This window comes from Balaenoptera physalus (genome assembly GCF_965194825.1).
Source record: "Balaenoptera physalus genome assembly, chromosome: 5".
Lineage (NCBI taxonomy): Eukaryota > Metazoa > Chordata > Mammalia > Artiodactyla > Balaenopteridae > Balaenoptera > Balaenoptera physalus.
The window spans coordinates 78845479-78871470 of NC_138884.1; the positions used below are offsets into that span (position 1 = coordinate 78845479).

General features: G+C 36.9%; 1 protein-coding gene and 1 long non-coding RNA gene across 5 annotated transcripts in view; both read right to left on the reverse strand.

The window, feature by feature from the left end:
* SLAIN2 (SLAIN motif family member 2) overlaps positions 1-25992 on the reverse strand; it is an 80053-nt gene that overhangs the window by 48272 nt on the left and 5789 nt on the right. The window lies entirely within an intron of this gene.
* LOC309661157 lies at positions 1453-25843 on the reverse strand. The gene is made up of 2 exons (XR_014263874.1): positions 10637-25843; positions 1453-10307 (listed from the first exon to the last, which is right to left on the reverse strand). It is a non-coding gene; the product is annotated as an uncharacterized lncRNA (long non-coding RNA).

The window sequence follows — 25992 nt, forward strand, 5'->3', positions numbered from 1 at the left end:
ATTAAAAGAATTGTAAGGGGCTTCCCTGGTGGCGCAGTGGTTGAGAACCTGCCTGCCGATGCAGGGGACACAGGTTCAAGCCCTGGTCTGGGAAGATCCCACATGCCGCAGAGCAACTAGGCCTGTGAGCCACAACTACTGAGCCTGCGCGTCTGGAGCCTGTGCTCTGCAACAAGAGAGGCCACGATAGTGAGAGGCCCATGCACCGTGATAAAGAGTGGCCCCCGCTTGCCGCAACTAGAGAAAGCCCTAGCACAGAAACGAAGACCCAACATAGCAATCAATCAATAAAAATAAATCTTTAAGAAAAAAAAAAAAAAGAATTGTAAGGAATATTTTGAACAACTTTACGCCAACAAAACGGACTGGATAGACAAATTCCTAGAACGATACAAGTTATCAAATGGGACTCCAGAAGAAATAGAGACTCTGAAGAGATTTATAAAAAGAAATTGAATTAGTAATGAGAACTCTTCCTGCAAAGAAAAGCCCAGGCCCAGATGCCTTCACTTATTAATTTTATCAATACTAAGGAAAAGTAATGCCAATCCTATACAAACTCTTTCAGAAAACAGATCTAATGGTAAAAGACTGAATGCTTCTCCTAAGACTGGGAACAAAGTTAAAGATGCACACTATTAACATCTCTATTCAATGTGGTACTACAGTGTCTAGCCAGTGCAGAAAGGCAAGAACAAGAAATTAAGGCATCCATGTGGGAAAGAAAAAAGTAAAATTGTCTTTATTCACAGACACTATGATCCTGTACATAGAAAATCCTTTGTAGGAATCTACTGAAAGCAAATGAAATCAACTAGACTTAATTAATGTGTTTAGGAAGGTCACAGGATATAAGATCAACAGGCCAAAAAAAAAAAATCAATTTATTTCTATATATCAATGAACAACTCAAATATGAAATAAATATAACAATTCCATTCACAACAGCATCAAAAAGAATACTTAGGAATAAATTTAACAAATGAAGTGCAAGAGTTGTACACCGAAAACAATAAAACATTGCTGAGAGAAATGAAAGAAGACTTAAATAAATGGAGAGATGTACCATGTTCCTAGATCTGAAGACTCAATGTTGTCAAGATGTCAATTCTTCCAAACTGATCAACAGAATACAATCCCTACAAAAATGCCAGCAGGCATTTTTATAGAAATGGACAACCTAATTCTAAAAGTTACATGAAAATGTAAAGACAAAGAATGGCCAGAAGAATTCTGAAAATGAAAAATCTTTTTTAAATTTCAAAATCTCTGGTCTTGCTCCCTTCCAATCCATTCTATATATCGCAGCCAAATAGTTTTCTAAAATATGAATCTGACTATTAATATTCCTCTGCTAAAAATTCTATGCCAGTTGCCTTTTGCTCTTATGATAGTTTTTTCCAAAACAGAGCCCCCATGGCCCTTGAAACATAGCAATGATCTAACTGTTGCAGTACCTTTTTTTTTTAAGCTACATTTCTCACCCTCTCCACCACTCAAATCTAAATAATAGCCATATGGTACTAATTTCTGTTCCTGAAAAACCCAACACTTTTGCTTCTAGGTCATTTTGTGCATGCTGTTCCCCTTGCCTTAAACAAACTCAATTCCACTTCTTGGTTACCTCACCCTCCCTTGCCCAACTTCGGCCAGCCCATTTGTACTTTCTGCTAAGTCTCAAATGTTGCTTCTTCAAGGAAACCTTCCTTAAGTACCTGTCATAAGACTACATTAGGGGTTTCCCTGGTGGCGCAGTGGTTAAGAATCCACCTGCCAATGCAGGGGACACGGGTTCGAGCCCTGGTCCAGGAAGATCCTACATGCCACGGAGCAACTAAGCTCGTGCACCACAACTACTGAGCCCTCGTGCCACAACTACTGAAGCCCGAGAGCCTAGAGTCCGTGCACCGTGACAAGAGAAGCCACTGCAATGAGAAGCATGCGCACCGACACAAAGAGTAGCCCCCGCTTCCCGCAACTAGAGAAAGCCTGCGCTCAGCAACAAAGAACCAATGCAACCAAAAATGAATAAATAAAAATTAAAAAATGTGTTGGGGCAATAAAAATGCTACAATATGGATCAACCACAAAAACATTAAACTAAGTAAAAGAAGTCAGCCACAAAAGACCACATACTGCATGATACCATTCATATGGAATGTCTAGAATAGGCAAATCTATGAGACAAAGTAGATTGGTGGTTGCCCAGGGATGGGAGAGGGGATGGGGAGAGAGAAATGGGAAATGACTGCTAATGGGTACAAAGATCCTTTTTGGGATACTGAAAATATTCTAAACCAAGATTATGGTCATGGCTGTACTATTCTGTAAATATACTAGAAATCACTCAATACTAAAAACAGATGAATTTTATGTATGTAAATTCTATCTTAATAAAGCTGTTAAAAAATGTTAGAAATAATTGGCCTCTCAAGATGTTGCTTTTTCCCTTAGAACAATTATTACAAAGGAATTAATAAACACAATTAAATATAATTTATGTCTATTGTTAATAGTGAGAGAACTAGTAAAGATGTAATTAAGAATATGATTATGAAACTGATCATAACAAATCATATTTTGTCCGATATGTCACACATACCTGTATAATGTGACTGGTGATAAAAACAACTAAGAATATAACTATTTTGTAAAAGTAACAACTTTAGGGACTTCCCTGGTGGTGCAGTGGTTAAGAATCTGCCTGCCAATGCAGGGGACAGGTTTGATCCCTGGTCCAGGAGGATTCCACATGCCGTGGAGCAACTAAGCTCGTGCGCCACAACTACTGAGCCTGTGCTCTACAGCCTGCGAGCCACAACTACTGAACCCGTGTGCTGCAACTACTGAGGCTCGCGTGCCTAGAGCCTGTGCTCAGCAACAAGAGAAGCCACTGCTATGAGAAATGAGAAGCCCGTGCACCGCAATGAAGAGTAGCCCCCGCTCACCACAACTAGAGAAAGCCAGCGTGGCACTGAGGACCCAACATAGCCAAAAATTAAAAAAAAAAAACAAAAAAAAAACTTTAGTAATACAGAAATGTGTAAATGTAAGGAGTGATAATAACCTCCCTCCCCCTACCAATTCTATCCTCCCAAGTTACTTACAGTTTGCAGTACGTCTCTCGTGACTTTTTTATGCATACACATAGCAGACATATTATTAAAAGATGGAGATAGGATGGGAGACTGGAGACACTTTACTGAATTTATAGTAACCACAGTAATCACTTTTCACGTTGCAGTCAGCTGAAAGTAGGCTAATAAAGCTAAGAACAACAAAGATTTAACTTTAAAGTAAAAATAAAAATTATATCAAAACTGTTATTGAAATAAATTTCTGTAGATTGGTATGGAAACTTTTTACAGGCTAAGGAAAATCATCAGATTTTAATACCTCAAAATCATACTTCTCTATTTACTGAGTAAGGTGTATTCAAGGCAAAAGAACAGAGCCTCTGTCTTCACAAAGTTCAATGTATATTCCCTGCAATAGTAATGACATTTACAGACATATATTTGCGTCTGAATGAACCCTGAACAAAACACCAATGATTACAATGTTTTTTAAGTGCATATGAAAAAAGATAAAGGAAATATAACAAAGTTCAAAGTGGCCATTTTGAGATTGTAATTTTGTTTCTATTCTTATAATTTTATGGGGTGCTTTTTCAGATTGGAAATTTGAATTTATTTTTATTATTTATTTACTTTTAATTTTTATTTTATATTGGCGTATAGTTGATTTACAATGTTGTGTTAGTTTCAGGTGTACAGCTAAGTGATTCAGTTATACATATACATATATCCATTCTTTTCATATTCTTTTCCCATATAGGTTATTACAGAATATTGAGTAGAGTTCCCTGTGCTATACAGTAGGTCCTTGATTACCTATTTTATACGTAGTAGAGTGTATATGTTAATCCCAAACTCCTAATTTATCCCTTCCCCCGACATTTCCCCTTTGGTAACCACAGGTTTGTTTTCGAAGTCTGTGAGTCTGTTTCTGTTTTGTAAATAAGTTCAGTTGTATCACTTTTTTTTTTTAGATTCCACATATAAGTGATATCATATATTTGTCTTTCTCTGCCCAACTTACTTCACTTAGTATGATAATCTCTAGGTCCATCCAGAAAGGCTTGAATTTTTTTTTTTAATTGAAGTGTAGTTGATTTACAATGTTATGTTAGTGCCTGCTGTACAGCAAAGTGAATCAGTTATACATATACATATATCCACTCTTTTTTAGATTATTTTCCCATATAGGTCATTACAGAGTATTGAGTAGCATTCCCTGTACTATACAGTAGGTCAAAGAAAGGCTTGAATTTAAATCAGAGTGATGGAAAGGCTTAAAGGTCTGCCCAGAGTGTGGAATCAATGGATCAGAGTTGGTGGTCTGTGGAGTAACTTCTTCAGAAAGGGCACTGGGAACAAGACCGAGGGTTGAGTAAAGATGGACAGATATGTCAAAGGGGTACTGCAGAAGGCTAAAGTTGGTCAGCTACACAAGGGAGCAGAGGAACAAGAAATAGATGTATGCTGAACTCATTTACTGTTTTTTTTAAGTTAATTTTTATTGGAGTATAGCTGCTTTATAATGTTGTGTTAGTTTCTGCTATACAGCAAAGTTAATCAGTTATACGTACACATATATCCTCTCTTGTTTTAGATTTCCTTCCCATTTAGGTCACCACAGAGCATTGAGTAGAGTTCCGAGTGCTATACAGTATGTTCTCAATAGTCATCTATTTTACACATAGTAGTGTATATAAGTCAATCCCAATCTCCCAGTTCATTCCATCCCCCCTTCCCCCCTTGGTATCCATAAGTTTGTTCTCTACATCTGTGTCTCTATTTCTGCTTTGCAAATAAGTTCATCTGTACCATTTTCTAGATTCTACATATAAGAGAAATTACACAATATTTGTTTTTCTCTTTCTGACTTATTTCACTTTATATGACAGGCTCTAGGTCTAACCACGTCTCTACAAATGGCACTATTTCATTCCTTTTTATGGCTGAGTAATATTCCATTGTATATGTCTTTTTTTAAAAACTTTCATTAATAAAAGTATCTTTGGCCGTACCCACACCTAAATATAATTTAATAAACTATTAGGATACATTGCTTTATAATGATTTAACAAGCTTCCTGAGTCAATGTGAAATAATAATTGTTATTATTATTATTAATCAAGGGCTTATTACATGCCAGGCATGGTTTCAGTATTTTATTTATTTATTTATTTTGGCTGCGCCAGGTTTTAGTTCCCCAACAAGGGATTGAACCCAGCCCCCCCTCCCCCAGCATTGGGAGTTCACAGTCTTGCCCACTGGACCACCAGGGAAGTTCCTCAGTATTTTAAATATACTAACCCTTTCAATCTTCCCAATAAGCTTATGAGATAGGTACTAATACAATCCCTGTTTTACAGATGAGATCACTGAGGCACAGTGAGCTAAATGACTTGCCCAAGGTGACATAGCTGTTAAGTGGCAAAACCAGGATTGCTTCAGAACCTAAGCTCTTAACTTTACCAACTAATACGTTACATATTTTACCAACTAATACCACTGTTCTAAAAGAATGCACAAGATCCTTGATTTAAAGGCTTGAATATAGTAATCATTCTAATGGCCTCCTGCTGTTCCCTGCTCTCTTCTAAGCCTTATGAACCACAAAATATAAAGTTGTAATAGATCCCACTATTAAATACAATAAAAAAAATCACAACTCAATTGAAGAAAAATATCTTCAGTTCATATGTAGTAAGAGTCTTTTTGAAATTTTAGTAATAAATAATAGTGGTAATTATTTACAAGGCAAATTCATTAATAAAGTCTTAGAACAGTTTACAAGCCCTGAAGTGACAATAGCTGCAGGGCAGGATACAGATATAAATTGCTGGTATGAGAGCAGAACACAACATGGTGAATCAAAAAACAGGGCAGAGCAAGCAGAACAGACTGAAGAAAAGTTTTAAAGTAGTAAATCCCAAACTTTTAGACAGTGACACTCTCTGCTTCCATTTTCATTTCATGACTCTCTTGATTCTCATTCTGGTATGGCATGGGTTTTTTAATTTTAAGAGTATCAAAACAATTTTGATATTCCTTGGGATGCCACAGAACTGAAGTTGGAAATTACTTCTTTAAATAGGCAAACATCTAGTGTTGAGGCATAATTGTGTACTGCTGGGAGACCAACTGGGAGTGTAGCAATCAGAAAATGAGTTGCTTCGTTTTGAGAAAAGACATCAGGAAGACTGGAAGTCTCAAACTATACCAGACTGCAAATTGTGGCAAAGCTGCAAAGAAAGAGACAGTTTTAATGTATATTGACTAATACATACCTGCTTAGCTACAATTGCATACATAGATAGCAATTACTAAATAAATAAATAAATAAATAAAAATGAAATATCAGGTAATTAAAGTGCTGAAGAAAATTTGGCAATATCTTTACGCTACATGCCAGAGTAGGAAGAGAGAATAATACACTATACTCTGCTTATAGAACTAAAGTTAATATTAAGACCAGCCGAGGGACTTCCCTGGTGGTGTAGTGGTTAAGAATCCACCTGCCAATGCAGGGGACATGGGTTTGAGCCCTGGTCCGGGAAGATCCCACATGCCGCGGAGCAACTAAGCCCGTGCGCCACAACTACTGAGCCCTTGTGCCACAACTACTGAAGCCAGGGCACCTAGAGCCCATGCTCTGCAACAAGAGAAGCCACCACAATGAGAAGCCCGTGCACTGCAACAAAGAGTAGCCCCCGCTCTCCACAACTAGAGAAAGCCCACACACAGCAATGAAGACCCAATGCAGCCAAAAATAAATAAATAAAATAAAATAAAATAAAAACGCTTTAAAGAAAAAAAAAAAAAAAAGCAGCCCAGACATTCTTTTCTTTCTCTCTCTTTTTTTTTTTTAAATTTTTTGGCCATCCTGCGTAGCATGCGGTAGCTTAGTTCCCCAACCAGGGATCGAACCCCGCACCCCCTGCAGTGGGAGAGTGGTGTTTTAACCACTGGACCACCAGGGAAGTCCCATCTCTTCTCTTTTTCTTTTGAGTTACACAGAAAGATAAGAATGGGTAGGTGAGGATTCCTTATTATTAAAGTGTATGGTATACCAAGATGGTTAAAATACATAAAATACATTTGGGGGGATGGGGGAAAGTAGTTGTGTGTGTATATACAAGCTATATATAATTGTTTAACTCTCTCTCATATAGCACTCCAAGCATCTCAGGGATAGGAATATTTCACATCATCCCTTATGCCTCACCCTCACCCCCAAAGAAGACTGCCCGGCACACAGTATTATAGAAAAGGAACACCATACTGCAGAATGAATGAAGGAAATAATTATAAAAAAATTCGTAATATAGCACTGCCTTTTTCCTGAAAAATTATAATCATGGAAATTCTACAGTTATACTTGATGTACCAGTTGGTGACCGCAGTTGTAAGATCAGCAGAACTAAATTCTTCCTGTTTTAATTCATATCCATTTCTACCCTCCTCATTCCTTTCAAAATACCCATAACCACTAACCAGGATCTCTCTCAAGTGACACTAATCAAATTATCCCAGTGTCTTTACGAGGCTAAATTTAACCTATTCTCCAGTCCCTTAACTTTCTTCCCTTTCCTACTAGTTTTCTCAAGATCACTTATTAATTACCAAAGCTAGAAGTGATGACATGAGGATCTGAAAATACACATTAGAAGTGTAAAACCTGAGCTCTTCACACACTTCCTACATCACATTATTTTTGTTATTTTATCAACTGCTGCCTCACAAGATATAACCATATATTTGTTCCTACTATTTTATTTTATGTTTACCAGAAACTTTTTATTATTATTGGGTTTTTTTTGGCCTTGCCACGTTGGCAGTGAAAGTGCTGAGTCCTAACCACTGGACCACCAGGGAATTCCCAGAAACTCTTTTAATTTGAAGAAGTCTTTTGTTTGTTTCATCATAACCAATCATCATTTTTTGGACATACAGTATGTTCTAATAGTTTTAGTCCTAATCTTTCTCCTGGGTGTCAGTCACAGAGCTGTAAGTGCTTACTATAGACATTGTCTCAAAATCAAATATCCTCAAACAAACCTAAAATGACACCATTATTTTTTCCAGTCAACAAATGAAAACTTTTATAATGACCTTGACTGTTTTCTCGCTCCATACATTCAATCAACACATTCTATCGATTCATTAACTGGTTTCCCCACACCTACCAGACTTTCAACCTTCCAATCCATCCTCTATATTCTACCATTTAGCTCTCCAAAACACAGGTCAGGATAAACATTGTTTCACAGCTCAAAAACTTTCTCACTGGATATACTCTCCAGCTTAATTTTCAAGATCCTGTGTTTTAGATGCAAAACTACATCCTTGATCTTCTCTCTCAAGTACTCCAGTAAAAAACCCTCTTGTCCAGCCAAAATGGCCAAGTAAATGTTCACTTCACACATCTGTTAAACCACAGATGTGTCTTTGCTTATAGCTCTTTTTACTATGGGGGCAAAAATAATTTCCTTTCCATTTTCCTTGTCTAACCCAAGCCTTACCTCTAGACCAATTCAAGACTTTCCATTTTTCATGAGGCTTTCCAACTGCCACAGTTCTTTTGACTACTCCTTATCATCTTAACATAGCGCTCTACTCATAGTAGGTACTCAATAAATGTTTTATGATTACTCCCATGGTGACTGTTCATCCCAGTTTGCCCAGGTATAAGTCCTCATTTAAACCTGTTGTTTTGGCATCTCAGCACTCCCTTGACTCTCAAATAGTTTGTACAATAAATCACACAATCATTTTAATTTTACCTAATTTTCAGAACATTATTTTATGACTTAGAAATGTAAATGGAGAAAAGTTACTAGAATAAGATACTTATTCCTGCAATACAGCACTAAATATTTCTGGTCAAGTAGACACCGTAAGTATGCTTTAAGGCAATACTTGGGGTGATTTTGCCCCCAGGAAACATCTGGCAATGTCTGACATTTTTGCTTGGCCAGGGATGTTGCTAGACATCATACCACACACAGGACAGCCCTCACAACAAAGAATTTATCTGGCCCCAAATGTCAATACCCTTCTATAAGAAAGCAAGATCAAAATGATATTTTTAAACAATGTAGATGTTTTATAAGAGGAACTAAACAAATCTGATCTTTATTCATTTAGCTTGATATGATTGTTTTCATGCAATCAACTGTAAGTGGTTGGGATGAGATGGAAAGACTATCATTATGGACTCAATACTTTGGCTTGAATTCCAGTTTTGCTATGTGCGTCTGGGCCCAAGAGGTTGGTAAAGATCAGAGGCTCAGTTTTCTAGCCCACAAAAGTACCTACACCTTCTTTTCCAACCTACATACTATTGCCACACTAATCTTTCCAAAACACCATTTTGTTAAGGATATTCCGACACTCAAAAATCTCCTCCTAGATTTCACAAGCCATCCACAGTATGGTCTCCAACTCAATGATTCAAATTTCTTACTTGTTCCCCAACAAACCTGTATCTTCACAGGCTTCGCTTTACCCTACTCAAATAAAGCACTCATTCTTTTCCCTGCATTTTTTGATTCTGACAGAGCAGCAAGAAATACCCTTCCTTCCGCCTATCTGTACCTAAATCCTAAGTCTCAGCTCTCACATTCAAGTCCATATAAACCTTTCTGCTGTAAACTCTCATTGCTGATTTCAGAGAGGACCGAATTCTGTGTTCATTCTGTCTCCAAGCTAAACTCTAAGCACTTGAGGCTTAGTATCAAGCCACAATCAGTCATTTAAACAAACGTTTATGTGGCAGCTACCACTGGCCAGGCATGGTGCTCGACAGGAATTCAAAAATGAATTAAGACAAAATTAAATGATTATACTTCTCATAGTGCTGGTTGTTAGCTCTCTCAGTCATAGGCTGTACTACCATAGAAACCTACAGCGCCTGCTCAACAAGTTCCAAACCTCTAGATTCAGGTTTCTAGAACTTATCTGTTTTTTTGGATTTTATTTTTTAATCCTCTCCAGATAAACCCCAGCTAAAAATAACCAATGGCAAACAAGAGTTTCACTATGAGAAGTCAACGTAAGACCCATTATCTCCCTCCAAGGGGGGAAATTAGCAGGCTCACTCAAAAGATAGTCACATCCTAAAATTACTAAAGTACTCTCTCTATATCTACTAGTTATTAATAAAGACATAAAATATAATCTCTATAATTATAAAATACAGTACGAATTAGGCACTAAACGCATATACTTAAAAACCTCCTCACGGGGCTTCCCTGGTGGCGCAGTGGTTGAGAATCTGCCTGCCAATGCAGGGGACACGGGTTCGAGCCCTGGTCTGGGAAGATCCCACATGCCGCGGAGCAACTGGGCCCGTGAGCCACAACTACTGAGCCTGAGCGTCTGGAGCCTCTGCTCCGCAACAAGAGAGGCCGCGATAGTGAGAGGCCCGCGCACTGCGATGAAGAGTGGCCCCCACTCGCCGCAACTGGAGAAAGCCCTCACACAGAAACGAAGACCCAACACAGCCAAAAATAAACATAATAAATAAATAATAAATAAAAATTAAAAAAAAAAAAAAAAAAAACCTCCTCACTAACTTGATAACATCTATTAAATTCCATTCCTCAAATTTATCAGACTCACAGGTCATTTGTGGACTTAGCCTGGCCCACACCTGCTTCTTTTTTTTTGTATATATAAATTTATTTATTTTATTTATTTTATTTTTGGCTGTGTTGGGTCTTTGTTGCTGCAAGTGGGCTTTCTCTAGTTGCAGAGAGCGGGCTTCTCACTGCGGTGGCTTCTCTTTTTGCAGAGCATGGGCTCTAGGCGTGTGGGCTTCAGTAGTTGTGGCTCGCAGGCTCAGTAATTGTGGTGCATAGGCTTAGTTGCTCCACAGCATGTGGGATCTTCCCGGACCAGGGCTCGAACCTGTGTCCCCTGCATCAGCAGGCAGATTTTTAACCACTGTGCCACCAAGGAAGCCCCACCCCTGCTTCTTATTCACGCTTTTCAAACAAAACAACCCTTAACAGCCACACATGGTTGGGTACTTTCTAATTCTCTCACAGACAGATGAGCAAGAAGTTCCTGAATGGAGTAGTGGAGGGCTGTGTGTGGGAGAGATTTCCTTCTAGTAACTGTAGAAGTGGGACATGGTTTGATTCATCCTCATGAATTCTAAACCTCTAATTTTTAACTAAACACTATTTCTCTCTTTCCAAATATTTTCATAAATTTCATGGTACTGCATTATCTTGCTTCTATTATTTCCCACATTTCAAGGAGATATAATCACTTTTTCTTTTCCTCCCTATAGTCCTTAATACCCTCAAGAAATTTCAATTTTACTCCAGAATTTGAACCTTTTCCAAGATCGAAGCAAACTGTATGTTTTGTATTTATTGAGCCTTCCTCTTAAATAAGCTAATTTGTTCCTAAAGGTATCCATTTCCTCCATAATTTAGATTCCCAAATGAAAGAGCACAGAGGATGTGATTTTACGTAAATAGAACAGGCAAAATAAGAACTTATATTACTGAAAGCCTTAAAACCTAAATGCTTCTACAAGTTCATTTTTGCTACTAAACTATCACAACAGGAGTCAACATGCAGTGTGCTTTGGCTAGTACAAGTCATTACTATAAGGAACAGAACATTATTGTAACTCAATTCATTTACATTGAGACATTACTTAATGCTATTTACTATCCAAATTATTTTATTTTAAATCATGTCGAAATTAAACTGATTTACAGATATACTTATAGATATGTTCCTAGCAGAAGGGCAAGGAGGCAGGGATCTGGGTAAATAAAAGAGAAGGGAAGGAGCCCTTTTAGGCTACCAGGGCATCGGCACCACCAGGGACCCTGGAAAGTTTGGCATAGGGATTTGCATGCAGAGTAGTCCCAAAAATGAGACTGAGGAGAGCAGCAACATCAGTAACCCCGAAGACTCACAAAATGTGAGCTTTGAAATTCCTTATCTGATATTCCTGGAAAATAAGGAAGTTTGGGTTTTTTCCCCCTCAACAAAAACAGACTACAAATCACAGCAATATCTTTTTTGATCCACCTCCTAGAGTAATGAAAATAAAAACAAAAATAAACAAATGGGACCTAATTAAACTTCAAAGCTTCTGCACAGCAAAGGAAACCATAAACAAAAAGACAACCCACAGAATGGGAGAAATACTTGCAAATGAAGTGACCGACATGGGATTAATATCCAAAATATACAAACAGCTCATGCAGCACAATATCAAAAAAACAAAAAACCCAATCCAAAAATGGGTGGAAGATCTAAATAGGCATTTCTCCAAAGCAGACATACAGATGGCCAAAAAGCACATGAAAAGATGCTCAACATCACTAATTATTAGAGAAAAGCACATCAAAACTACAGTGAGGTATCACCTCACACCGGTCAGAATGGCCATCATCAAAAAATCTATAAACAATAAATGCTGGAGAGTGTGTGGAGAAAAGGGAACCCTCCTACACTGTTGGTGGGAACATAAATTGGTACAACCATTATGGAGGACAGTATGGAGGTTCCTTAAAAAACTAAATATAGAACTACCATACGGGGGACTTCCCTGGTGGCACAGTGGTTAAGACTCCGCACTCCCAATGCAGGGGGCCCGGGTTCGATCCCTGGTCAGGGAACTAGATCCCACACGCATGCTGCAACTAAGAGTTCGCATGCCAGAACTAAGGAGCCCGCCTGCCGCAACTAAGACCCAGCGCAACCAAATAAATAAATACTTAAAAAACAAAAACAAAAACTACCATACGATCCAGCAATCCCACTCCTGGGCATATATCTGGAGAAAACTGTAATTCAAGAAGATACATGCACCCCAATGTTCACTGCAGCACTATTCACCATGGCCAAGACATGGAAGCAACCTCAATCAATGTCCATCGACAGAGGAGTGGGCAAAGAAGATGTGGTAGATATATACAATAGAATGTTAGTCAGCCACAAAAAAAGAATGAAACAGTGCCATTTGCAGCAACATGGATGGATCTAGAGATTGTCATACTAGGTGAAGTCAAAGACAGATATCATATGATATTGCTTATATACGGAATCTAAAAAAAAAAAATGGTACAAATGAACTTATTTACAAAACAGAAATGGAGTCACAGATGTAGAAAACAAACTTATGGTTACCAGGGGGGAAAGGAGGAGGAGGGATAAAGGGAGACTGGGATTGATGTATACACACTACTATATATAAAATAGATAAGTAGTAAGGACCTATTATATAGCACAGAGAACTTTACTCAATATTCTATAATGACCTATATGGGAAAAGAATCTAAAAAAGAGTAAGTATACGTATAACTGATTCACTTTGCTGTACACCTGAAACTAACACAACATCGTACATCAACTATACTCCAATAAAAATAAAAAAAAAAAAAAGACTACATACTTCAGGTAAATCTGATAAACTTGTTAATATTTACACTTGTGGAATCTCATTTTTAAAATGCAAAGTTAAAAACAAGAATAACGGATAATATCATACACATCAGCTGACTTGGGCTCCAGTTCTATCAAAAACACATGCCTAAACAAAATTTGTTCATCTGTGAAATATAATCTTACTGATTCTAAGTAACAAGGAAAACATCAATGGCTTTTTAATGTATCATGTTGTATTATGATCCCTACCCTATGTGACTCCAGAGTAATGAAACTGACTTAAATCAGTAATATTTGTCAGGATTTTTTTAAATTATAAAAGCAATTTGTGTTCATAACAGAAAATTGAGAAATTACAAAAAGTACAAAGAAGTATAAAACAAGGTGTAACTGTTATCCCACAAAAGAGAGAATTTTAAAACTGATTTTAAACATCAGATACTGTATCTGGACAGAATTTTCTTTAATTCATTCATGGGAGAGTACAGTTTCAATATTGCCATTATGCAGAGTATGTATGAAATTCCTCATTTGTAACTGGCATAGAGGTCATGCAAGTCATGCAAGAAATTTGGTCTCATTATTTTACCTTGTTCACCTCGTTTCAACTTAACATCATTGACAATCAGATTGATTCAATTTAATATAACCGAACTCTTACTACACACAAGATTCTGAGAGCCTGTTCCGACACACAAAGATGAATATGATACTGTTCCCTCTGCTTAAAATGCTCACAATCTAGACAAGACAGATCAAAGTATGAGGTTGTGGTGTTACATATACTCTAAAAAGATATATAAACAGTGATGGGTAACACTAAAGAGGAAGTAAACCAAGTGGGAAATTTAGAACTTCAGAAAGGAAAGAAAAAAGGTACTCTATACAGAACGAAAATTAAAAGGTAACAGGCATGAACGTTTATGAAGTTTTCTGACAACAGCAAGTAAATCTAGGAAAAAGGTGAATTGGAGTTGGACTGCTGAGGACTTCAAATATCTTGCTACCCCATTTTTATTCACAAGGCATAATAATGACTTTAACAGTTTTCAAAATTCAAAGCTACCCTCAAGAGGAAAAGAATCTGCTATTACTATGGCTATTCGGAGAAATGTGCCATAGATTTAGGAAAAGAAAAATCCATGATGCTTACATTGCTAAAGATCTCTCCCACATTTAAGCTTAGCAATTTGTCTTGAGGGTATCTGATGTTCCAAAATAGATGACAATATTTTAATCACAGAAACACAGATTAAAAGAACACTTAGAGGTAACCAAATTCAACTTTTACCTCTTTGAAACATCCCTTGTCACAGGACCATTAAGCAGTCTTTACTGCTAAAGGTTACTCACGCTTTTTAAAGGCAGTCTATACTATCTAGGAACAGCTCTACTAGAAAATTCTTCCTTATATTAAATAAATATTTGCTTACCTCTAATGTATACCTATTGTTCTAGTAATGATCTCCAGAGTTATACAGAATAAGTCTAAAAAAATCTAGCTACAGGTGAAATAAATCAAGATCAAATGTTTTATCAGGCACAGTTTTCAGGATTGGTATGAATCTCGACGCACTATATAAGCTATGTGACTTCGAGTTTCGTTTCCTTACCTGTAAGATGTGGATAACATGACACCTGCTACAACATAGATGAATTTTGAAGAGACAATGATAAATGAAATAAGCCAGACACTAAAAGATAAATACTATATGATTCCACTTATATGGGGTACCTAGAATAGTCAAATTCATAGACACAGAATGTAGAATGGTGGTTGCCAGGGGCTGGGGGCAGGCAGAATAGGGGAATGGGGAGTTACTATTTATACAGAGTTTCAGTTTGTAAAGTTCTAGAGATGGACGGTGGTGATGACTGCACAACAATGTAAATGTATTTATATGCCACTGAACTGTACACTTGAAAATGATTAAAATGGTAATTTTTGTCTTGTATATTTTACCCCAATTGAAAAAAATGGGGATAACAATAACTACAACTCAAAATTGTGCAGATTAAATGATTTAACATGCATAAAATGCCTTATACAATACTTGGTATAAAGAACATGCTTAAACAATAATGACTGTAATATATTTTACCAATCATGTGGCCCTTCTTGGCCAAATTCAATTTTTTAAGAAAGCAAGAAAATGCATTATCATGTCTCTAAGTGTTCCCAGCATTGCAATGCTCACACATAGGCGCTCTAAGTATTTTTTCCATTAAAGAAAAAAAAAAATGTAAACCCATGTTAGAATCAGTGGAAAAGCACTGCTAAGAAGGGAATAAAATGCTCATCTAGACACAGATTCACAAGAACCACGTTACTTTAAAGTAACATCTCCTTGGTACAGAAGAGTCTAGAGAACAAAACTTCAAGATGTTAATCAATGAATGACTGCCAAATTATAAGTGGTGGCAATTATACAAATTAAATTGCTTTATAAACCTAGGCTTATCATATTAAATCACAGGCAGATTCTACCAATGGTCCCCTACAAAAAGCATACATAAAACAAAAAGGTCAAGTAATAAAAGTCCATTCTCAGAAGTGAAGGGCTATGAGAGAAAAAAACACAGTAAGTAAAAACCACAGACCTATCTACCTCTGAGTTAGGGAAGTTTATCCATAAAATTTATTGATGAGAAGTCAGCATGAGTTTAAAGTGTCTTCATAAACTTAAAAGAAAACTGATTTAAAGTAAAATGGATTTAACGGGATACAAGGAACTTATTAGATTTCCAATCTCAAAAACCTTTAAGAAAAGAATAATCATCTGTCCTGACCAGCCTGAATATTAAATCAGCTTAAAAACAAGAGGCATGACCACCTCATCTCAAAGTCCATTTCTAATTTTATTTTCTATGATTTTACGTTCTGCAAAAGTTCCTAAGGGTCCCACAAAGAGTCAGACAGCTCAAGTCTATTTTCCCTAAAATCATTATTCTCAATCTGTTGTCTCCTCTACAGATATAGGGGGTGTATGTCAGCAATAATGAATCTCTCAAAGAAAAAAATAATAATAAAGCAACAAACTTCTAGATACTGACAAATAATTTTAACTAACAAATACTGATTAGATAGTACAGTCTTTATGCATATATACGCAATACTAAACTCTCATCTACAAAAATGCAGCAGAGTGGATGAATAAACAATCTAAAACTCATTTAGAAAGTATTTCACACATACACCCCCCATTTGCCCAGATGTAAATTCCTTTTCAATTAGCACAATTCACACTAGGAATGGAGAAAATAATCTGGAGACTTGGAGAGATGGAGAGGTCAGTTCCTAATCCTCCCCCTCAACAATGAATATTTTAAATAGTAACATAAAGATGTTTTATGTATTATATGCATTTGTTTATTCTTTAATATGAGGCTCTTGAGAAAGTCTAATAAAAACCATTTAAAAAGGGTCCTTTCTTTGAGACCCACTACTGTTTCTTTCCTCAGTAAAAGTATACCTGTTTTAGGTAAATTTAATGAAGAACATGAGGATTTACGGAAAATTCGACTAAAATTATTTTGTTTTACAAAAACCTGGGCGCATAAAAGTACAAGTACATGGATGAAAGCACAGAGACACTAAAACTAAATTTAACTAAAAATGTTATATAACTGTAAAAATAAGGATGATATTACAGGAGCTGATTACAGGCCAACAGGCCAAAGGAAGATATGAATGATGTTACTCACCTAATTCAAATTTCAGTTCTAGTACAAAGAAAATATGTAATAATGATATGGGATCACTTCAGGTTTTTAGACATCTGCTGAAAACCTCACCCTGCACAGAGAACACCTAAGAAATTCTTGATTTTCCCAACAATTAATTTCTCAAAAGGCTTAGGAAGAAATGAGAACTGGACCTGTTCTGACCATCACCAACAAATTAACTGGGGATAACAAAATGATCAAAATACTGGAAGAAAGAGGCCATTTCATTTTGGAGTTTATAGCAAAATAGAAAAAAAATTCTAAACACAGACGTGCAAACCATTTTTTAGAAAATTTGATCTAAAAACATTCAGAGCACATTTGATGATATTAAAGAATTATTTTTAATGGGGAGGGTAAACTGGTAGTGTAGTTATGTTTAAAAAGAGTCCTTATCTTCTACTACAATATTTAGTAATTAAATGATACGAAGTTTGAGATGAAATTTGCTTCAAAATAGTCCAGAGGGTTGAGGTTTGAATGGTATAGATGAAACAAGAATGGCATGAGTTGGTAAGTGTTAAAGATGGGTGGTAAGTTAAGTGGAGGTTCATTTTACTGTTCACTCTATTTTTGTATATGTTTGAAATTTTTCAAAAACTTTTTTTTTTTAAGTTCACTTCAAAGACAGACCAGTCTAGAACTAAAATAAAATGGTGATGATAAAGACAAAGCTAACACATATATTAAATTTGTATCAACAACTGTTCTAAACGCATTACATATATTACGTTTAATTCTATATGGTTGATACAATAATTAACTCTACTTTACAGATAATGAAAACTCTCAAGCACAGAGAGTAAGTGGCTGACAAGGTCATGCAGTTGACAAAGGTGGGAGCAAGGATTTCAACTCAGGCTACCTAGTTCCAGAGTCATGGCTCTTAGCTACAATCTGACTCCCAGGGGCTCCAAAGGCCAATTCAGCACAAGAATAGTGAGTACAAAAAGAGGTCATCAGATAAAGAAATTAACAAAAATGTACACAGGGCTCAGGTCATTAAAGACAAATGATCAAAAAACAGAATTAGGGAATATAAAATAGCCAAAGGTGAATAACAATACAAATGTACGAAGAATAACATGAAAAATACAGATAATTAGATTTAGGTAAGGGCTGAAAATGTTTAAATATAGTCAGACTAACTGTGTTCCAATCCTAGCTCATCCATATACTTGAGTATATAAGCAAATAAGCAAATAAGCAAATTATTTAACCTAAACTTTAATTTCATCATCTTTAAAATGGGGATTAATAATAGACTGACCATATTGGGTTATTAAAAGGATGAAATACTGTATATAAACTGCTTAGCATGTATCTGTCATGTTAATGCAATAAATAATTGTTAGCAATTATTAAAAATGAAAGAGCAATAAAAATCACACTGAAGGATGTCCACTTTCACCACTTGGACCTAACATGATACTGGATATTCTAGTCAGGGCAATTAGGTGGGAAGATGAAATAAAAGGCATCCAGATTGGAAAAAAAGAAGTAAAATTATCTCTATTAGCAGACGACATGATCTTTTATATAAAAAATCCAAAGAAATCCACACCAAAAAAAAAAAAACAAAACAAAACTATTACAGCTGATAAATGACTTGGGGAAGGCTGCAGGAAACAATGATATCAATATACAAAAATCAACTGTATTTCTATACAGTAGCAATGAAAAATCCAAAAATGAAATTAAGAAAATCAATTCCATTTACAGTGGCATCAAAAAAAGAATAAAATGACTGAAAATAAAATTAACAAAAGAAATGTAACACTTATACACTGAAAATTACAAAACACAGTTGAAAGAAATTAAAGACCTAAATGAATGGAAAGACATCCAATGTTCATGGATTGAAAAAAATCAATATTGTTAAGATCTCAATAGTTAAGATCCCCAGTTGATCTACAGATTCAATACAATCCCTATCAAAATTCCAGTTGCCTTTTATTTTTTGCTGAAATTTACAAGCTGATCCTAAAATTCATATGGAAATACAAGGGTCACTGAATAGCCAAAACAATCTTGAAAAAAACAAAACTGGAGGACTCACTCATTCCAATTTCAAAACTGCAGTAATCACAGCTGGGTAGTACTGGCATAAAGGAGAGTCATAGATCAACGGAATAGAATTGTAAGTCCAGAAATAAAACCATACATTTTATGAGGAACTGATTCTTTTTTTGAATTTTTGAATTTTATTTTATTTTTTATACAGCAGGTTCTTATTAGTCATCCATTTTATACACCTCAGTGTATACATGTCAATCCCAATCTCCCAATTCATCATATCACCATCCCCACCCGCCGCCGCTTCCCCCCTTGCTGTCCATGCGTTTGTTCTCTACATCTGTGTCTCAATTTCTGCCCTGCAAACAGGTTCATCTGTACCATTTTTCTAGGTTCCACATATATGTGTTAATATACTATATTTGTTTTTCTCTTTCTGACTTACTTCACTCTGTATGACAGTCTCTCGATTCATCCACGTCTCTACAAAGGACCCAATTTCATTCCTTTTTAGGGCTGAGTAATATTCCATTGTATATATATATATGTACCACATCTTCTTTATCCATTCATCTGTCGATGGGCATTTAGGTTGCTTCCACGACCTGGCTACTGTAAATAGTGCTGCAATGAACATAGGGGTGCATGTGTCTTTTTGAATTATGGTTTTCTCTGGGTATATGCCCAGTAGTGGGATTGCTGGGTCATATGGTAATTCAATTTTTAGTTTTTAAGGAACCTCCATACTGTTCTCCATAGTGGCTGTATCAATTTACATTTCCACCAACTGTGCAAAAAGGGTTCCCTTTTCTCCACACCCTCTCCAGCATTTGTTGTTTGTAGATTTTCTGATGATGCCCGTTCTAACTGGTGTGAGGTGATACCTCATTGTAGCTTTGATTTGCATTTCTCTAATAATTAGTGATGTTAAGCAGCTTTTCATGTGCTTCTTGGCCATCTGTATGTCTTCTTTGGAGAATTGTCTATTTAGGTTTTCTGCCCATTTTTGGATGAGGTTGTTTGTTTTTTTAATATTGAGCTGCATGAGCTGTTTATACATTTTGGAGATTACTCCTTTGTCCATTGATTCATTTGCAAATATTTTCTCCCATTCTGAGGGCTGTCTTTTCGTCTTGTTCCTAGTTTCCTTTGCTTTGCAAAAGCTTTTAAGTTTCATTAGGTCCCATTTGTTTACTTTTGTTTTTATTTCCATTACTCTAGGAGGTGGATCAAAAAAGATCTTGCTGTGATTTATGTCAAAGAGTGTTCTTACTATGTTTTCCTCTAAGAGTTTTATAATGTCCAGTCTTACATTTAGGTCTCTAATCCATTTTGAGTTTATTTTTGTGTATGGTGTTAGGGAGTGTTCTAATTTCATTCTTTTACACGTAGCTGTCCAGTTTTCCCAGCACCACTTACTGAAGAGACTGTCTTTTCTCCACTGTATATCCTTGCCTCCTTTGTCATAGATTAGTTGACCATAGGTGCGTGGGTTTATCTCTGGGCTTTCTATCCTGTTCCATTGATCTATATTTCTGTTTTTGTGCCAGTACCATACTGTCTTGATTACTGTAGCTTTGTAGTATAGTCTGAAGTCAGGGAGTCTGATTCCTCCAGCTCTGTTTTTTTCCCTCAAGACTGCTTTGGCTCTTCGGGGTCTTTTGTGTCTCCATACAAATTTTAAGATTTTTGGTTCTAGTTCTGTAAAAAATGCCATTGGTAATTTGATAGGGATTGCATTGAATCTGTAGATTGCTTTGGGTAGTATAGTCATTTTCACAATATTGATTCTTCCAATCCAAGAACATGGTATATCTCTCCATACGTTGGTATCATCTTTAATTTCTTTCAACAGTGTCTTATACTTTACTGCATACAGGTCTTTTGCCTCCCTAGGAAGGTTTATTCCTAGGCATTTTATTCTTTTTGTTGCAATGGTAAATGGGAGTGTTTCCTTAATTTCTCTTTCAGATTATTCATCATTAGTGTACAGGAATGCAAGAGATTTCTGTGCATTAATTTTGTATCCTGCAACTTTACCAAATTCATTGATTAGCTCTAGCAGTTTTCTGGTGGCATCTTTAGGATTCTCTACGTATATTATCATCTCATCTACAAACAGTGAGAGTTTCACTTCTTATCCAGTTTGTATTCCTTTTATTTCTTTTTCTTCTCTGATTGCCATGGCTAGGACTTCCAAAACTATGATGAATGATAGTGGTGAGAGTGGACATCCTTGTCTTGTTCCTGATCTTAGAGGAAATGCTTTCAGTTTTTCACCATTGAGAATGATGTTTGCTGTGGGTTTGTCCTATATGGCCTTTATTATGTTGAGGTAGGTTCCCTCTATGCCCACTTTCTGGAGAGTTTTTATCATAAATGGGTGAAGAATTTTGTTAAAAGCTTTTTCTGCATCTCTTGAGATGATCATATGGTTTTTATTCTTCAATTTGTTAATATGGTGTATCACATGGATTGACTTGCGTATATTGAAGAATCCTTGCATCCCTGTGATAAATCCCACTTGGTCATGGTGTATGATCCTTTTAATGTGTTGTTGGATTCTATTTGCTAGTATTTTGTTGAGGATTTTTGCATCCATATTCATCAGTGATATTGGTCTGTAATTTTTTTTTTTGGAGTATCTTTGTCTGGTTTTGGTATCAGGGTGATGGTGGCCTCATAGAATGAGTTTGGGAGTGTTCCTTCCTCTGCAATTTTTTGGAAGAGTTTGAGAAGGATGGGTGTTAACTCTTCTCTAAATGTTTGATAGAATTCACCTGTGAAGCCATCTGGTCCTGGACTTTTGTTTGTTGGAAGATTTTTAATCACAGTTTCAATTTCATTATTTGTGATTGGTCTGTTCATATTTCTATTTCTTCCTGGTTCAGTCTTGGAAGGTTATACCTTTCTATGAATTTGTCCATTTCTTCCAGGTTGTCCACTTTATAGGCATAGAGTTGCTGGTAGTAGTCTCTTAGGATGCTTTGTATTTCTGCGGTGTCTGTTGTAACTTCTCCTTTTTCATTTCTAATCTTATTGATTTGAGTCCTCTCCCTCTTTTTCTTGATGAGTCTGGCTAATGGTTTATCAATTTCGTTTATCTTCTCAAAGAACCAGCTTTTAGTTTTACTGATCTTTGCTATTGTTTTCTTTGTTTCTATTTCATTTATTTCTGCTCTGATCTTTATGATTTCTTTCCTTCTGCTAACTTTGGGTTTTGTTTGTTCTTCTTTCTGTAGTTCCTTTAGGTGTAAGGTTAGATTGTTTATTTGAGATTTTTCTTGTTTCTTGAGGTAGGCTTGTAAATCTATAAACTTCCCTCTTAGAACTGCTATCGCTGCATCCCATAGGTTTTGGATCATCATGTTTTCATTGTAATTTGTCTCTAGGTATTTTCTTACTTCCTCTTTGATTTCTTCAGTGATCTCTTGGTTATTTAGTAACATATTGTTTAGCGTCCACGTGTTTGTGTTTTTTACGTTTTTTTCCCTGTAATTGATTTCTAATCTCATAGCGTTGTAGCCAGGAAAGATGCTTGATATGATTTCAATTTTCTTAAATTTACTGAGGCTTGATTTGTGACCCAAGATGTGATCTATCCTGGAGAATGTTCTGTGCGCACTTGAGAAGTGTAATCTGCTGGTTTTGGATGGAATGTCCTATAAATATCAATTAAATCTATCTGTTCTATTGTGTCATTTAAAGCTTGTGTTTCCTTATTAATTTTCTGTTTGGATGATCTGTCCATTGGTATAAGTGAGGTGTTAAAAGTCCCCCACACCCCGTATTATTGTGTTACTGTTGATTTCCTCTTTTATACCTATTAACAGTTGCGTTACGTATTGAGGTGCTCCTATATTGGGTGCATATATATTTATAATTGTTATATCTTCTTCTTGGATTGATCCCTTGATCATTATGTAGTGTCCTTCCCTGTCTCGTGTAACATTCTTTATTTTAAAGCCTATTTTATCTAATATGAGGATTACTACTCCAGCTTTCTTTTGATTTCCATTTGCATGGAATATCTTTTTCCATCCCCTCACTTTCAATCCGAATGCATCCCTAGGTCTGAAGTGGATGTCTTGTAGACAGCATATATATGTGTCTTGTGTTTGTATCCATTCAGCAAGCCTGTGTCTTTTGGTTGGAGCTTTTAATCCATTCACGCTTAAGGTAATTATTGATATGTATGTTTCTATGACCATTTTCTTAATCGTTTGGGTTTGTTTTTGTAGGTCCTTTTCTTCTCTTGTGTTTCCCACTTAGAGAAGTTCCTTTAGCATTTGTTGTAGATCTGGTTTGGTGGTGCTGAATTCTCTTAGCTTTTGCTTGTCTGTAAAGCTTTTGATTTCTCCATCGAATCTGAATGAGATCCTTGCCGGGTAGAGTAATCTTGGTTGTAGGTTCTTCCCTTTCATCACTTTAAGTATATCATGCCACTCCCTTCTGGTTTGTAGAGTTCCTGCTGAGATATCAGCTGTTAACCTTATGGGAGTTCCCTTGTATGTTACCTGTCATTTTTCCCTTGCTGCTTTCAATAATTTTTCTTTGTCTTTAATTTTTGCCAATTTGATTACTATGTGTCTCGGCGTGTTTCTCCTTGGGTTTATCCTGTATGGGACTCTCTGCGCTTCCTGGACTTGGGTGGCTATTTCCTTTCCCATGTTAGGGAAGTTTTCGACTATAATCTCTTCAAATATTTTCTCTGGTCCTTTCTCTCTCTCTTCTCCTTCTGGGACCCCTATAATGCGAATGTTGTTGTGTTTAATGTTGTCCCAGCGGTCTCACAGGCTGTCTTCATTTCTTTTCATTCTTTTTTCTGTATTCTGTTCCACAGCAGTGAATTCCACCATTCTGTATTCCAGGTCACTTATCCATTCTTCTGCCTCAGTTATTCTGCTGTTGATTCCTTCTAGTGTAGTTTTCATTTCAGTTATTGTATTGTTCATCTCTGTTTGTTTGTTCTTTAATTCTTCTAGGTCTTTGTTAAACATTTCTTGCATCTTCTCGATCTTTGCTTCCATTCTTTTTCCGAGGTCCTGGGATCACCTTCACTACCATTATTCTGAATTCTTTTTCCGGAAGGTTGCCTATCTCCACTTCATTTAGCTATTTTTCTGGGGTTTTATCTTGTTCCTTCATCTGGTACAAAGTCCTCTGCCTTTTCATTTTGTCTATCTTTCTGTGAATGTGGTTTTCCTTCCACAGGCTGCAGAATTGCAGTTCTTCTTGCTTCTGCTGTCTGCTCTCTGGTGGATGAAGCTATCTAAGAGGCTTGTACAAGTTTCCTGATGGGAGGGACTGGTGGTGGGAAGAGCTGGGTGTTGCTCTGGTGGGCAGAGCTCAGTAAAACTTTAATCCGATTGTCTGCTGATGGGTGGGGCTGGGTTCCCTCCCTGTGGGTTGTTTGGCCTGAGGTGACCCAACACTGGAGCCTACCTGGGCTCTTTGGTGGGGCTAATGGCAGACTCTGGGAGGGCTCACACCAAGGAGTCTTCCCAGAACTTCTGCTGCCAGTGTCCTTGCCCTCACAGTGAGACAAAGCCACCCCCCCGCCTCTGCAGGAGACCCTCCAACACTAGCAGGTAGGTCTGGTTCAGTCTCCTATGGGGTCACTGCTCCTTCCCCTGTGCCCCGATGCGCACACTACTTTGTGTATGCCCTCCAAGCGTGGAGTCTCTGTTTCCCCCAGTCCTGTCGAAGTCCCGCAGTCAAATCCCGCTAGCCTTCAAAGTCTGATTGTCTAGGAATTCCTCCTCCCATTGCCGGACCCCCGGGTTGGGAAGCCTGACGTGGGGCTCAGAACCTTCACTCCAGTGGGTGGACTTCTGTGGTATAAGTGTTCTCCAGTTTGTGAGTCACCCACCCAGCAGTTATGGGATTTGATTTTATTGTGATTGCACCCCTCCTACTGTCTCATTGTGGCTTCTCCTTTGTCTTTGGATGTGCGGCATCTTTTTTTGGTGAGTTCTAGTGTCTTCCTGTCAATGATTGTTCAGCAGTTAGTTGTGATTCAGTGTTCTCACAAGAGGGAGTGAGAGCACGTCCTTCTACTCCACCATCTGAACCAATCTCTGAGCAACTGATTTTTGACAAGGGTACCAAGACAATTTAATGGAACAGAAAAGTCTTCTCAACAAATGGTACAGGGACAACTGGATATCCACATACAAAATAAATGACGTTGGACTCCTACCTCACACCATATAAAAACTCAGAATGAATCAAAGCAAGTGTTGGCAAGGATATGGAAAAACTGGAACTCTTGTATAATGCTGGTTGGAATGTTCAACAGTGCAGCTGCTGTGGAAAACAGTAATGGTGGCTCCTCAAAAAAATAAACACAGAATTACCATTTGATCCAAAAATTCCACTTCTGGGTATATACCCACAAGAAGTGAAAGCAAGGACTTGAACAGATTATTTGTAGGTCCCCATTCACAGCAGCATTATTCACGACAGCCAAGAAATGGAGGCAATCCAAGTGTCCACCAACAGATGAAAGGATAAAGAAAATGTGTTATATACTATAATGGAATATTATTCAGCCTTCAAAAAGAGGGAAACCATGTCATATGCTACAACATGGATGAACCTTAAGACATTATGCTAAATGAAATAAGCTAGTCACAAAAAGACAAATTCTACATAATCTACTTATAGGTATCTAAAGGGGATAAACTCATAGAAACACAGTAGGACAGTGCTTGCCAGGAGCAGGGGGAAGGGGAGTTACTCTTCTGTGAGTGTAGAG